This window comes from Acinonyx jubatus, chromosome A1 (genome assembly GCF_027475565.1).
Source record: "Acinonyx jubatus isolate Ajub_Pintada_27869175 chromosome A1, VMU_Ajub_asm_v1.0, whole genome shotgun sequence".
Taxonomy (NCBI): Eukaryota; Metazoa; Chordata; class Mammalia; order Carnivora; family Felidae; genus Acinonyx; species Acinonyx jubatus.
The window spans coordinates 5,709,599-5,719,474 of record NC_069380.1 but is presented as its reverse complement, the minus strand read 5'-3'; the positions used below and the strand labels follow the sequence as shown (position 1 = coordinate 5,719,474).

The window sequence follows — 9,876 nt, the reverse complement described above, 5'->3', positions numbered from 1 at the left end:
GCTGGGAGGGTCAGAGCTGTCCCGTTCTATCTCTCGACTGTGCACAAGACCCAAACTGAAAGCATACAAGGAAGAAAAATGCTCCTTTTGAATGACCCTTACCTGGTGGTTCTTCATGTTCAGTGGGCGTCAGAACCACCTAAAAGGTCTATGGAAGCTCTCCAGGGCTCTGATCCCGTGGGTCCGAGGTAAAACCTGAGCATCGGCACTTCTAACACATTCTCCGATGATGCTGAGGCTGCTGACCCTGGAAACACCTTGAGAACCACTCCTCTTCTCTATCCAATCAGTGTTCTGTCTTTCCCTCAAGTATTTACTCACAAGAGAGTTTGTTCCTTTGTGTCTTTCTCACACTGCTTCAATTCCCAACACCTTTCTTCAGATGTCAGCTTAGTCTAATCAGAGGAAGGTGGCGGACTAACAAAGCATATGGTCAAATAATTATTCTTGCCTAATTTTAGAGTGAATGCATCAGAAGAATAGAGAGGACTGTCACATAAAATCCTAATTTGAACAGATTTCCTTTCTTTAAGCCGCAAAGCATATTTCATTGATAAGTAACTTTCATGAACTCAGTACACTTTTACTGAGTACCTCTGCGGGTCTGGGGTGGGATTACCAACATTTCCTTCCATCCAGAGTCTTTTCCCAGACAATCAAATTGGCTTTCATGCACAGATATCAGTTTCCAAATGGAATGGACCCTCTTCATTTCCTACCCAGAATAAATTGTCCATCAGGCCGTAGGATGACTTCCTGTAAGTGACCAACTCCATTCTTGCCAGAGCTCATCCCAGAGACTGTATTAGAGAATGTAGCTGTATAACTCCAGAACATGGTTCTGGAGGCAGATGGATCTGCTTTGGACCTGGGAAATCTTCCAAACCCTCAGTTGTGTGCGTGTGTGTTTTTTAAGTTCTAAACTGGAGATGATCATTCTTAACTCACGGAGAAGCACCGAATCCATGCTTTGGGTTGAATTTTTAATGGTCAGGTGGTAAAGTCACGGAAGCCAAAGCCAAATATCACCGTCTTAACATGGATTTCTGGAATAAAAGAATAAGCCTGAAATGTTCTTAAAAAAAAAAAAAAGTAGCCATTAACTGTATCAGTTATTTATTGTCACAATAGGGCTGGGCGACCACAAACTTCCATGGCATATAGTAACTGCAAAACTTCATTGGCATCCGATAATAAACATTCATCTTTCAGCATTCCGTCTGGTCAGCTGGGTGGTTGTGCTGCTTTTTGCTCTGAGATCCCAGAGGATCTCAGCTAGGTTCCAGTCTGCTCACTCACCGGGCTGCAGTCACCTCACAGGTCAGCGGGGGGCTGACTGCTTTAGGATGCCATCACAGTCTCTGCTCCGAATGGTCTCTCCTACTCCAATAGAACTTTGAGCTCGTTCTCAGGGCGCAGCAGGGTTCAAAGAGTGCGAGCAGAAGCGGGCAAACCAGTGAGACCGCCAGAGATTAGGCTCAGAACCGGCACATCAGTCTTTTTGCTGCGTTCTGTTGGCTAAAGTAAACCACAAAGCTGCCCAGATTCAGAGTGGGAAAATAGATTCCACCTCTTCAAGGGAAGGTCTCCAAAGACACATTGCAAAGGCTACGAATAGATGTTGGGGTAGAGAATTAGAGTCATTTTTTCTTCAGTCAACATACTACATTAACAAGATTTATTACTAAGATTTTATCAGTTACATGTTATAAATTCAACATTCTGGGCAAGAAACAATAATTTCTTCACTTTTTTTTTGGAATTCCAAACTTCCAAAGCGGCTAGATTTCTGGTAGCTACCTACATTTTTACGATACTAGATAGAACCCATTTCACCTTTGGTAGAGAAGCAAAGGATTTGAGCAGCTCATTTTTAAGTAAATATTCTATTCTTCTTCCTTTAGTCTTTATTATGTGTAGATCAGAGATGATTTATCCTGAATGTTGCTGTAGAGCGATTTGGGAGTTTTTCCTGTGAAATTTTTAGTGGCAAGGTTAACCACCTGATTCTAAAGCATGCATAAAAAGAAATTCTGAATAGTATTTTTCCTTAAAGGGATCATGGCTTACATAGAATTGAAGAAAAAATGAATACAGTTCTTACTTGTCACTTTATTTAATGTCAAGAATACTAATACACAAAAACAATTCTACAAAAGTCTACAGTTATATAATTGATAATCCTTATTCATCTGCCTCACATTATCATTTCAATTTGCATGAACATTTGTTGACTCAAAAAACAATGTGTCTTGAAGCGAACATGCCTTCTTTTAAATAACCTTTCTGCCTTCCACACTTGTCATAGTCTTGCTATAATAAACACAGATTCATACTTCAATTGACTGATAGAATTCCAAACTCTAAATGCCCCAAAGAGATTTTCAGTCCACACTTAACCTATATTTGAAAGTAAATGCTATATTTCAATAGTAAAAACGAATCCCAATGTCACACCACGTCTGTATTTCTACAAACATGTTATAAGGATTAGATATGATGGTAGCCTATGCGAGCAGTTGACCATTGTGACCACTGGTCACGCACAAGTTCAGGGATGCTGGAGATGTTGACGTTGGCTTCCAAAGCTGAAGCTACAGGCAAATGGCAGATTTCAGCTGGAGGTGCTGGGTAACTTTGCTCCCAAATGGGTTTGGGAAGATTAAATGAGACAATGTATATAAACAATCTAAGGCACACAATAGGTCTTCAATAAATAGCTACTATTTTCTACTATTTTTACCTTCCCTTTGGAAATTATACTATTGTTGCATTATAGTTTAACCCGGAGTGAAACTTACCAGAAGTCTTCTTGAGTCTAAGCAGACAGGAAGTTAAGAATGGGGAATGTTTGTGCAAAAAAGATCTGGTCCCTTGGAGATTTCAATGTAATGTTGCAGGAAAGGCTGTGTCCATGTTGCCTCAGATAACCAAAATCTCCATGTCTCACTCTGGTGTGACTGTTGGTACTCTGGCGCATGACAATTATTTTGCCTGTTTTAAGGATATGTTGCAAATATGATTAAACCTAGAACAGGCTTTCAAAGAGTATGGGATCTTTAAAGGGAATCTGCAGAGTGATTTATGATAATATTTCAAAGCCAAATGGATAACTTACTGATTTTTGATGTAAACTATGTAGCTTTTATAACCCGTTCCAAGTCTAAAATGAGGATTCTAAGTAGATTGTTTCTGCAAATAGTTTGGATTGAAATTGAAAATCTGACTAAATAGACATGTATGATTTGGGGCTACAGAAAAGCTATTAGTTCCTAGATATTTTGCTGTTGTGTGCTGTAATCGTTCATTACTTCAATCTTTGTATTTCAGATTAAAACCTTGGGGCGCCTGGGTGGCGCAGTCGGTTAAGCGTCCGACTTCAGCCAGGTCGCGATCTCGCGGTCCGTGAGTTCGAGCCCCGCGTCAGGCTCTGGGCTGATGGCTCGGAGCCTGAAGCCTGTTTCCGATTCTGTGTCTCCCTCTCTCTCTGCCCCTCCCCCGTTCATGCTCTGTCTCTCTCTGTCCCAAAAATAAATAAAAAACGTTGAAAAAAAAATTAAAAAAAAAACCTCAACAGCACACCTGCATGTGTTAAACAGAAGCAAAGAAATTCGTTTCTCATTCTTCACTCATTCAATGAGAAAGTCTACAGTCTAGGGTGATGGAAAGGTAAAATGGACTCAGTCCTTGCCTTCAAAGGGATTTAGAAGCAGTGACTTGGAGAAAGGTTACCTAAAATTTAAAGTAAGATCATGACGACCAGCTGATGGCTCCCCATGCCTGGCCTCCCAAACTCTATCCCCAGTCATTCTCCCCTACCTATCACCCACTGGGTCATAAAACCTGGGCACAGGCTTCTCAGATTGACATTCCAGGTAAGCAAGGGGTGTCATTTCAGCGGCAGTCATCTTCTGTCTGATTACTCTTTTTCCTGTGGACTTAGTACATTTTTGCTGGTATAATATTAATGCTTCTCTTTCATTTACATCTAGTGCCACAATTGCTTATAACGGTTGGTGTGTTCAACTCCACTATCTCACAGCCAGCTTTTAGCCAGAAGATGGAGTGCAAGAGCCAAAGACATGAAGTCTTGGGAAGTTTATGGATTGCATATATTTTTCTCTGTTTTGAGAGGCTTGAAATTATATTCTTCAATGCTTAGCATTGTAATACATGTAAAGTTAGACAAGCTGTTAGGAGAGGGCTACCCAAGTAATGCATTTTTACAAGCGTATGATTTGGATTTAATAATTTGTTGACAACCAGGGGTGGGGGTGGGGTGGGGAGGGAGTATAAATCAATGACCAGCAAAAGAAAATGGTTCTGGTGTTGTTCTGACAGGTAAGGTACAATTAGTACTATTGGTCCTTTCTCTCATATCTGTAGGTCAGAGAGTCCCAAATCAGAAGGAGGAGGAGGATGAAGCCATTTTTAGGAGGCATTGTTTGGACATAAAACACATTTCCCAAATGGTAACAATTGGTGACTGTGGTAAAGGGGTACCCAAGTGTTCTCTGTGTGATTCATACCCTCGCAACCCATTCTCCAAGTGTGTAATTACTTGCAAGTCAAAACTGAAAAGAAGGACCTCCCGGATTTCTTACTTTAGTCAACTAGACATGGCATGATGTCGTCATTCAGTTAAAAACAACAGCTCTTACGCCGCTTAACCTATGTCCTAGGGACAAAACAGTCAAGTACCAGAGTTTGCGGAAACCTACAGCCACTTGTGAAACTTAACACAACGAACGTGAATTAAAGGAGTTCAAAGATTTGGTGTGTCATTTATCAGAAGTCCAAGTTTTCATTATCCTCGAATCTTGGACTCTCCAGTGAGCTGGAGACATGGCAAAGAGCATCGAAACGCTGCCATAGAGAGGCAGCGTTCACTTTCCGTGACACGTGGAAAGGGTGAGGAGACTGCTCTTGGACTTCTCTGCTTGTGTTTTAAAAAAGAATCTTCGGTTTAGTGAGCTTGCCCTGCGTTCATGACTCAGCCCCTGTAATACCAGCGTGGGGCAGAGCCCTCTGCATCTCGGGCAGGAACTCGACAAGTGGGGGGCTGTGCTTCTTGTACTGGGGAGGCTAAATCGATTCCGATGCTCAGACTTGAAAGTAAACCAAGCCCTGATCTTCAGGGTCACTTCCAAGACTACCAAAACAGGACTCACCATAATGAAGAAAACAGCGGTGAGTGCTGTTTCTTGGAAACAGTTACCCATTTTTTTTATTACTTGGAGGCTGGCTTAATCCTTCTCTTCCTATCAGGCAACATATGGATTATATTTTCTCCAAAATTAGGTAGGGTTTGGCGGCCCCGTTTAGATTCTGGAAATGTATGAATGAGTTTCAAAGGAAGTGTGTCTTTGGTTTTCTTTTTTGTTTTTGCCTGTTTGTTTGGCTGTGTTTTTTGTTTTGTTTTGTCTCCTGTGTCTTTGGACTTATTATTCCTTCTCTACCAAGAGGATATTGAATATTCAAGCGCGTCTGAAATAGTACTACAGAAGTTGAAAGTTCAGTTTAAAGAGCTGAGTTCACCTCTCCTGTGGTTTTAGCACTCAATATCATGACCACTGCATTCAATCCAAATCCAGTTGGCAGGATTTCTCCAAGTGGAGTGAGAGATATGGCTTTTACTGCACTCTATAAATATGACCATTTATTGGCCCCAACATATTTATGTTCCCATTCATTCAGTGCTCACTTAAACTGTCGAATTTGCTTGACCCAGTCTATAAATGTAAATTACCTACATCTGAAACTCACCCCGGATGCCTTTTGAGTGTTGGAACCGTGTGACTTCTGCAGACCGGTCTAGGTCTCAAGGTAACCCCCAGGCAGCCCGTCACCTCCCACTCCGCCTTTCCTCCCGCTCCCAGAAGCACTAAAATGCATATTATCCCAGAACCTTAAAATATTATCAGAAGGGGATACCAGATACATTAAGAGACGCAACATTCCTGTCTTGTTTTAAAATCTATTTCTTTAAGTTTATTTATATATTTTGAGAGAAAGGGAAGGAGAGAGAGAATCCCAAGCAGGCTCCACGCTGTCAGCGCAGAGCCCAACACAGGGCTCCTCCGGCTCCTGAACGGTGAGATCGTGACCTGAGTCCAAATCAAGAGTCGGACACTTAATCGACCGAGCCACCCAAATGCCGCTGGTTTTAAAATATTTTACTGGCTTGAGGAAGTCAGGGAGTTTGATCAATGTCAAAAGAACAAATATGAACCTTGTTTGCTGTTTCCTTTATCGTAAGTCTAAGAATTTTACGCGGCATGGTCAGATTCAAGGAATACTAGCTCAAGACTTTGACTAGTCCTGGCTGTGTCCATTGGCACAGTTTTCCTGAGACACCCCTCCTGCTTCCAAGGCTACAGTTTATTGAACAGGTTCCTAAGGAAATAGGGGTAGTTTCTACTACCTCCTTCATCGTCTGCATTGTAGCCTCTTTATCCACACTGGCTAGAGAGCGCTCTTTAAAGATCACCTTCTCCTGTCTGTCTTCTCTGTACGGGAGGTTTAAGTGCCCTCCTGAAATAATCCTTCACACTGAAAGGATTTTGAAACTACCTCCTTCACCTTATTTTCTTTAGACAGAATATCCTCATCATCTTAGACCTTTCTGTGCTTTTCCACTTTCTATTTTTCTAGTATTTTCTTCCGGGCTTCATATCTCCAAAGTAAACTGACCTACTTCCAGAAATAAAATAACTGAAAATATGCGCACCTTATAAAAGCTAACCACCGTGCGCCAAAACGGAAATTGGTAACAAATTAAGAATGCCAGCGATTTGTGCATTTTTTCTAAGACATTTCGTCTCATGTGTGTAACATTAGAAACTGGTTCATTGAAAATAAAAGCTGGGAAAGGAATACTAACGATGCTTGTATTAAATTAATTGGATGACATTCTGCATAGGCTTTCTTTTTTAACTCATTAGGACATTTTAGAAAAGTGGATGAATTTAAACCTTTTTTAGCTTATTAATAACACATTCATTAGAAGAGACACTATAATGATATCGAAGAATTTAGCACAATATTTGACACTCAATACCAGACGCTCAATAAATAGTAGTTATTAACTGATTGGGCTTCGGTCTTATAACTATTCAAGTATATTTTCTAATATGAAAACATTAAAAGGAAAACAACACTTTCTTTCTAATTAAGAAATGAAGGCTAGTAAACTGGAGACTCTCCAGGCACCTGTTACATTACATAAGAACTTACAATATCCAGCAAGAAATGTTTGAGTTTTGTAAGGCTGTGAAATGGTCTGAAATACTTAACAAGTCTTAAGGTGTTATCAGGACGCTAACGTTTGTAGGATATGGAACTCATTACACATTTTTCTGCTCATTTGAATACTACACAATGCAGAACATTCTTTCTTTATTCTTCCAATGGAGACATTTTGAGGAAATGCAGATGTGAGCCACTACCCAAGGACTTTTAAACAAATAGGAAGTTTAATTCAATTGTTTCCTGAGAGATTGACTTCTTGCAAAAGCCAAAGAAAATCTCTTACGAATTCAAAAGGTACAAAAAGAAGGTCGAAGCCATAAAACGGGGGAGGGCTTGGTTTAGAAAAGTTAAAGTCTTTGGACAAGGATAATTACCGGGAGGCTGCGCTGTGAATTCCATCATTCCGTTTCTGCTAAAATAAGCAGCACAGTGGTCCTTTTATCTTTTTATGTTTTTACCAGGAGACTGGTGAAGCAGCTTTGATGAAGGAAATTCCTATTTACATCAAATCTAAACACCCAGGATAAATGGGCTTTTTTTTTCCTCCTATGACCCGGTCATAAAAACGATGATCTTAATAATGTGCAATCCCAAGGAACCTGTGATCCAAAGTGCCTCCTGAATTATTTTCATAAATAATAGGAAATTATATTCAAGGAATCTAGTTTCTTAGCCTGGACATGAAACTACAGAATTCTGGGCTACATAACGAGATTAGACGTTTCTTCACCCTCTCTTGCTCTGCAGGGAGGAGCCGCACGGGACCCAGAGATTCTTCTTAGTTGTGAGAATCCATCCCCCCGCAGAGCGTCCCCTTCTCAAACTCGTTCTTCTGGTGACCCCGAGGCTGGTGCCATTTCCTCCTGCCACCGCTGGCTCTCAGACGCAGAGGACAGAAGCGATGCCCCTCGCGTCTGCAGCAGGTGCTGGGGCCGTCACTGCCCCAACCGAACCTGGCACTGAGGCAACGTCAAGACCACCGACGGCAGCACAACAGAGCTACTCTTGCAACCCGTGAAGACTGCTGGCACCAACCCCGTGGGCGGCTTACGTGTCGATTTTCCTGTGGTGACATCCAAGCACAGCTTGCCCTTTCTTGCATCTTCTCTCGTTGCAAAATGTCTCTCACCTTAAGTCTCGAATAAAGGTCTGTGTAGGTGAGGCCACGCGAGTCTCTGGCTGGGAATTCTCTCCCTCTGAACTCACTGCACCAGGATTTTCACCTGAGCACCACTTCTCTTTAGCCTAATCTTCCCAGATACTTCATATCCAAGTTTCTATACTCAGGACGCCTTTACTTTTTAGGTAAGGTTTAAAATTCCTTACAATTAACGCTTCAGTTCAATATCGAGTATTTTTGTGCCTGGCACACACACACACTCAGTAAACATTTATTGACTGGGTAGACTGAGCCTATTCCACACCCACCACGGTGGGAACTCAAAGGTGAGTACGATTTGACTTCTGCCTTCAAGGATTCACGGCCTAGAAAGGAAGACCAAAGGAACCATAATTCCAGTTACATCAGTAGAGACACAAATAAAGGGTTCTGGGGGTAAACTGAAACCAGATCTGTGTAATAATCCACTTTGGCGAAGAGTCGGACTCTATCTTCCTACCATTTTGAATCAGCACGCATTTTCTGTGTCCATTCTAGATGGACCTGAGGTTTTCTCACACTGTTTTTAGGGCGTATCCCTGTCACCTCAAGTCATTCCTCTCTGGTCCGTAGGTAGAGCTCGGACCCAAGCTGCCTTGCGTTTTCAGGAGGCCCTCCAGGTTGTCTTAGGGCATTCCTGGTGTTCTAGGCTGAAGGGACTGGGCAGAACACAGTACACCAGTCTGCTCTCCTGCCTCAACAAAATAGCACAGATTGGGAGGCTTAAACGACAGAAAAGTATTTCTCACAGTTCTGGAGGCTGGAAGTTTGAGCTCGAGCGCTGGCGAGATTGTTTTTTACCCAAGGCCTCTCTCCTCGGCTTGCAGATGGCCGCCTCCTTGCCATGTCTTCACACGGTCATGCCTCTGTGCACACCCATCCCTGGGGTCTCTTCCTTTTTTCATAAGGACACCAGTACCAGTCCTATTGGATTAGGGCCCATTCTCCTGTGACCTTTTATCATCTCCCTAAAGGCCCTGTCTCTAAAGACAGTCACACTGGGGATGAGGGCTTCAGCCTATGAACGTGGGTGGGGATATAAATTAGTCTCTAACAAAGGATTTGCAACATTAACCTAGGGGCTCAGAATTCTACTCAGAAGTACCCGGCTGTGTCACAGGACTCCTTAACTGATTATCTTTCAGCACTATTCATTTCTAAGAGAACAGAGACTTAAAACTGGTGAACCTGCTTCAGAGCCTTCAGGTGACGTCATGGGCAGATAGCTAGTTTCATGGGCACAGGCTTTTTCTTTCAGTTCTGGATTCTTATTGTGGTAAAATACACATAACGTAACTTTTACCATTAGTGACGTTGAGCGCACTCACGATGTTGCGCAACTATCGCTCACATCTAGTTCTGGAACGTTTTCAACCTTACAGGAAACCCCATTAAGCAGTCACTCTCCTTCTTCCCTCCCCCGTAGCCCCTGGCAACCACTCATCTTCTTTCTGTTTCTCTGGATT

The 9,876-nt window shown here is 42.2% G+C and overlaps 1 protein-coding gene across 1 annotated transcript in view; it reads right to left on the bottom strand.

Annotated features, from left to right (window-relative positions):
- Positions 1 to 1,099: 1,099 nt before the first annotated feature.
- Positions 1,100 to 9,876, bottom strand: part of LOC106988928 (phospholipid-transporting ATPase IB) — a 624,663-nt gene continuing 615,886 nt past the window's right edge. The window contains exon 38 of the mRNA XM_027064563.2: positions 1,100 to 1,608. The gene's annotated coding sequence lies outside the window, so the exon portion shown is untranslated. The remainder of the gene's footprint in view (positions 1,609 to 9,876) is intronic.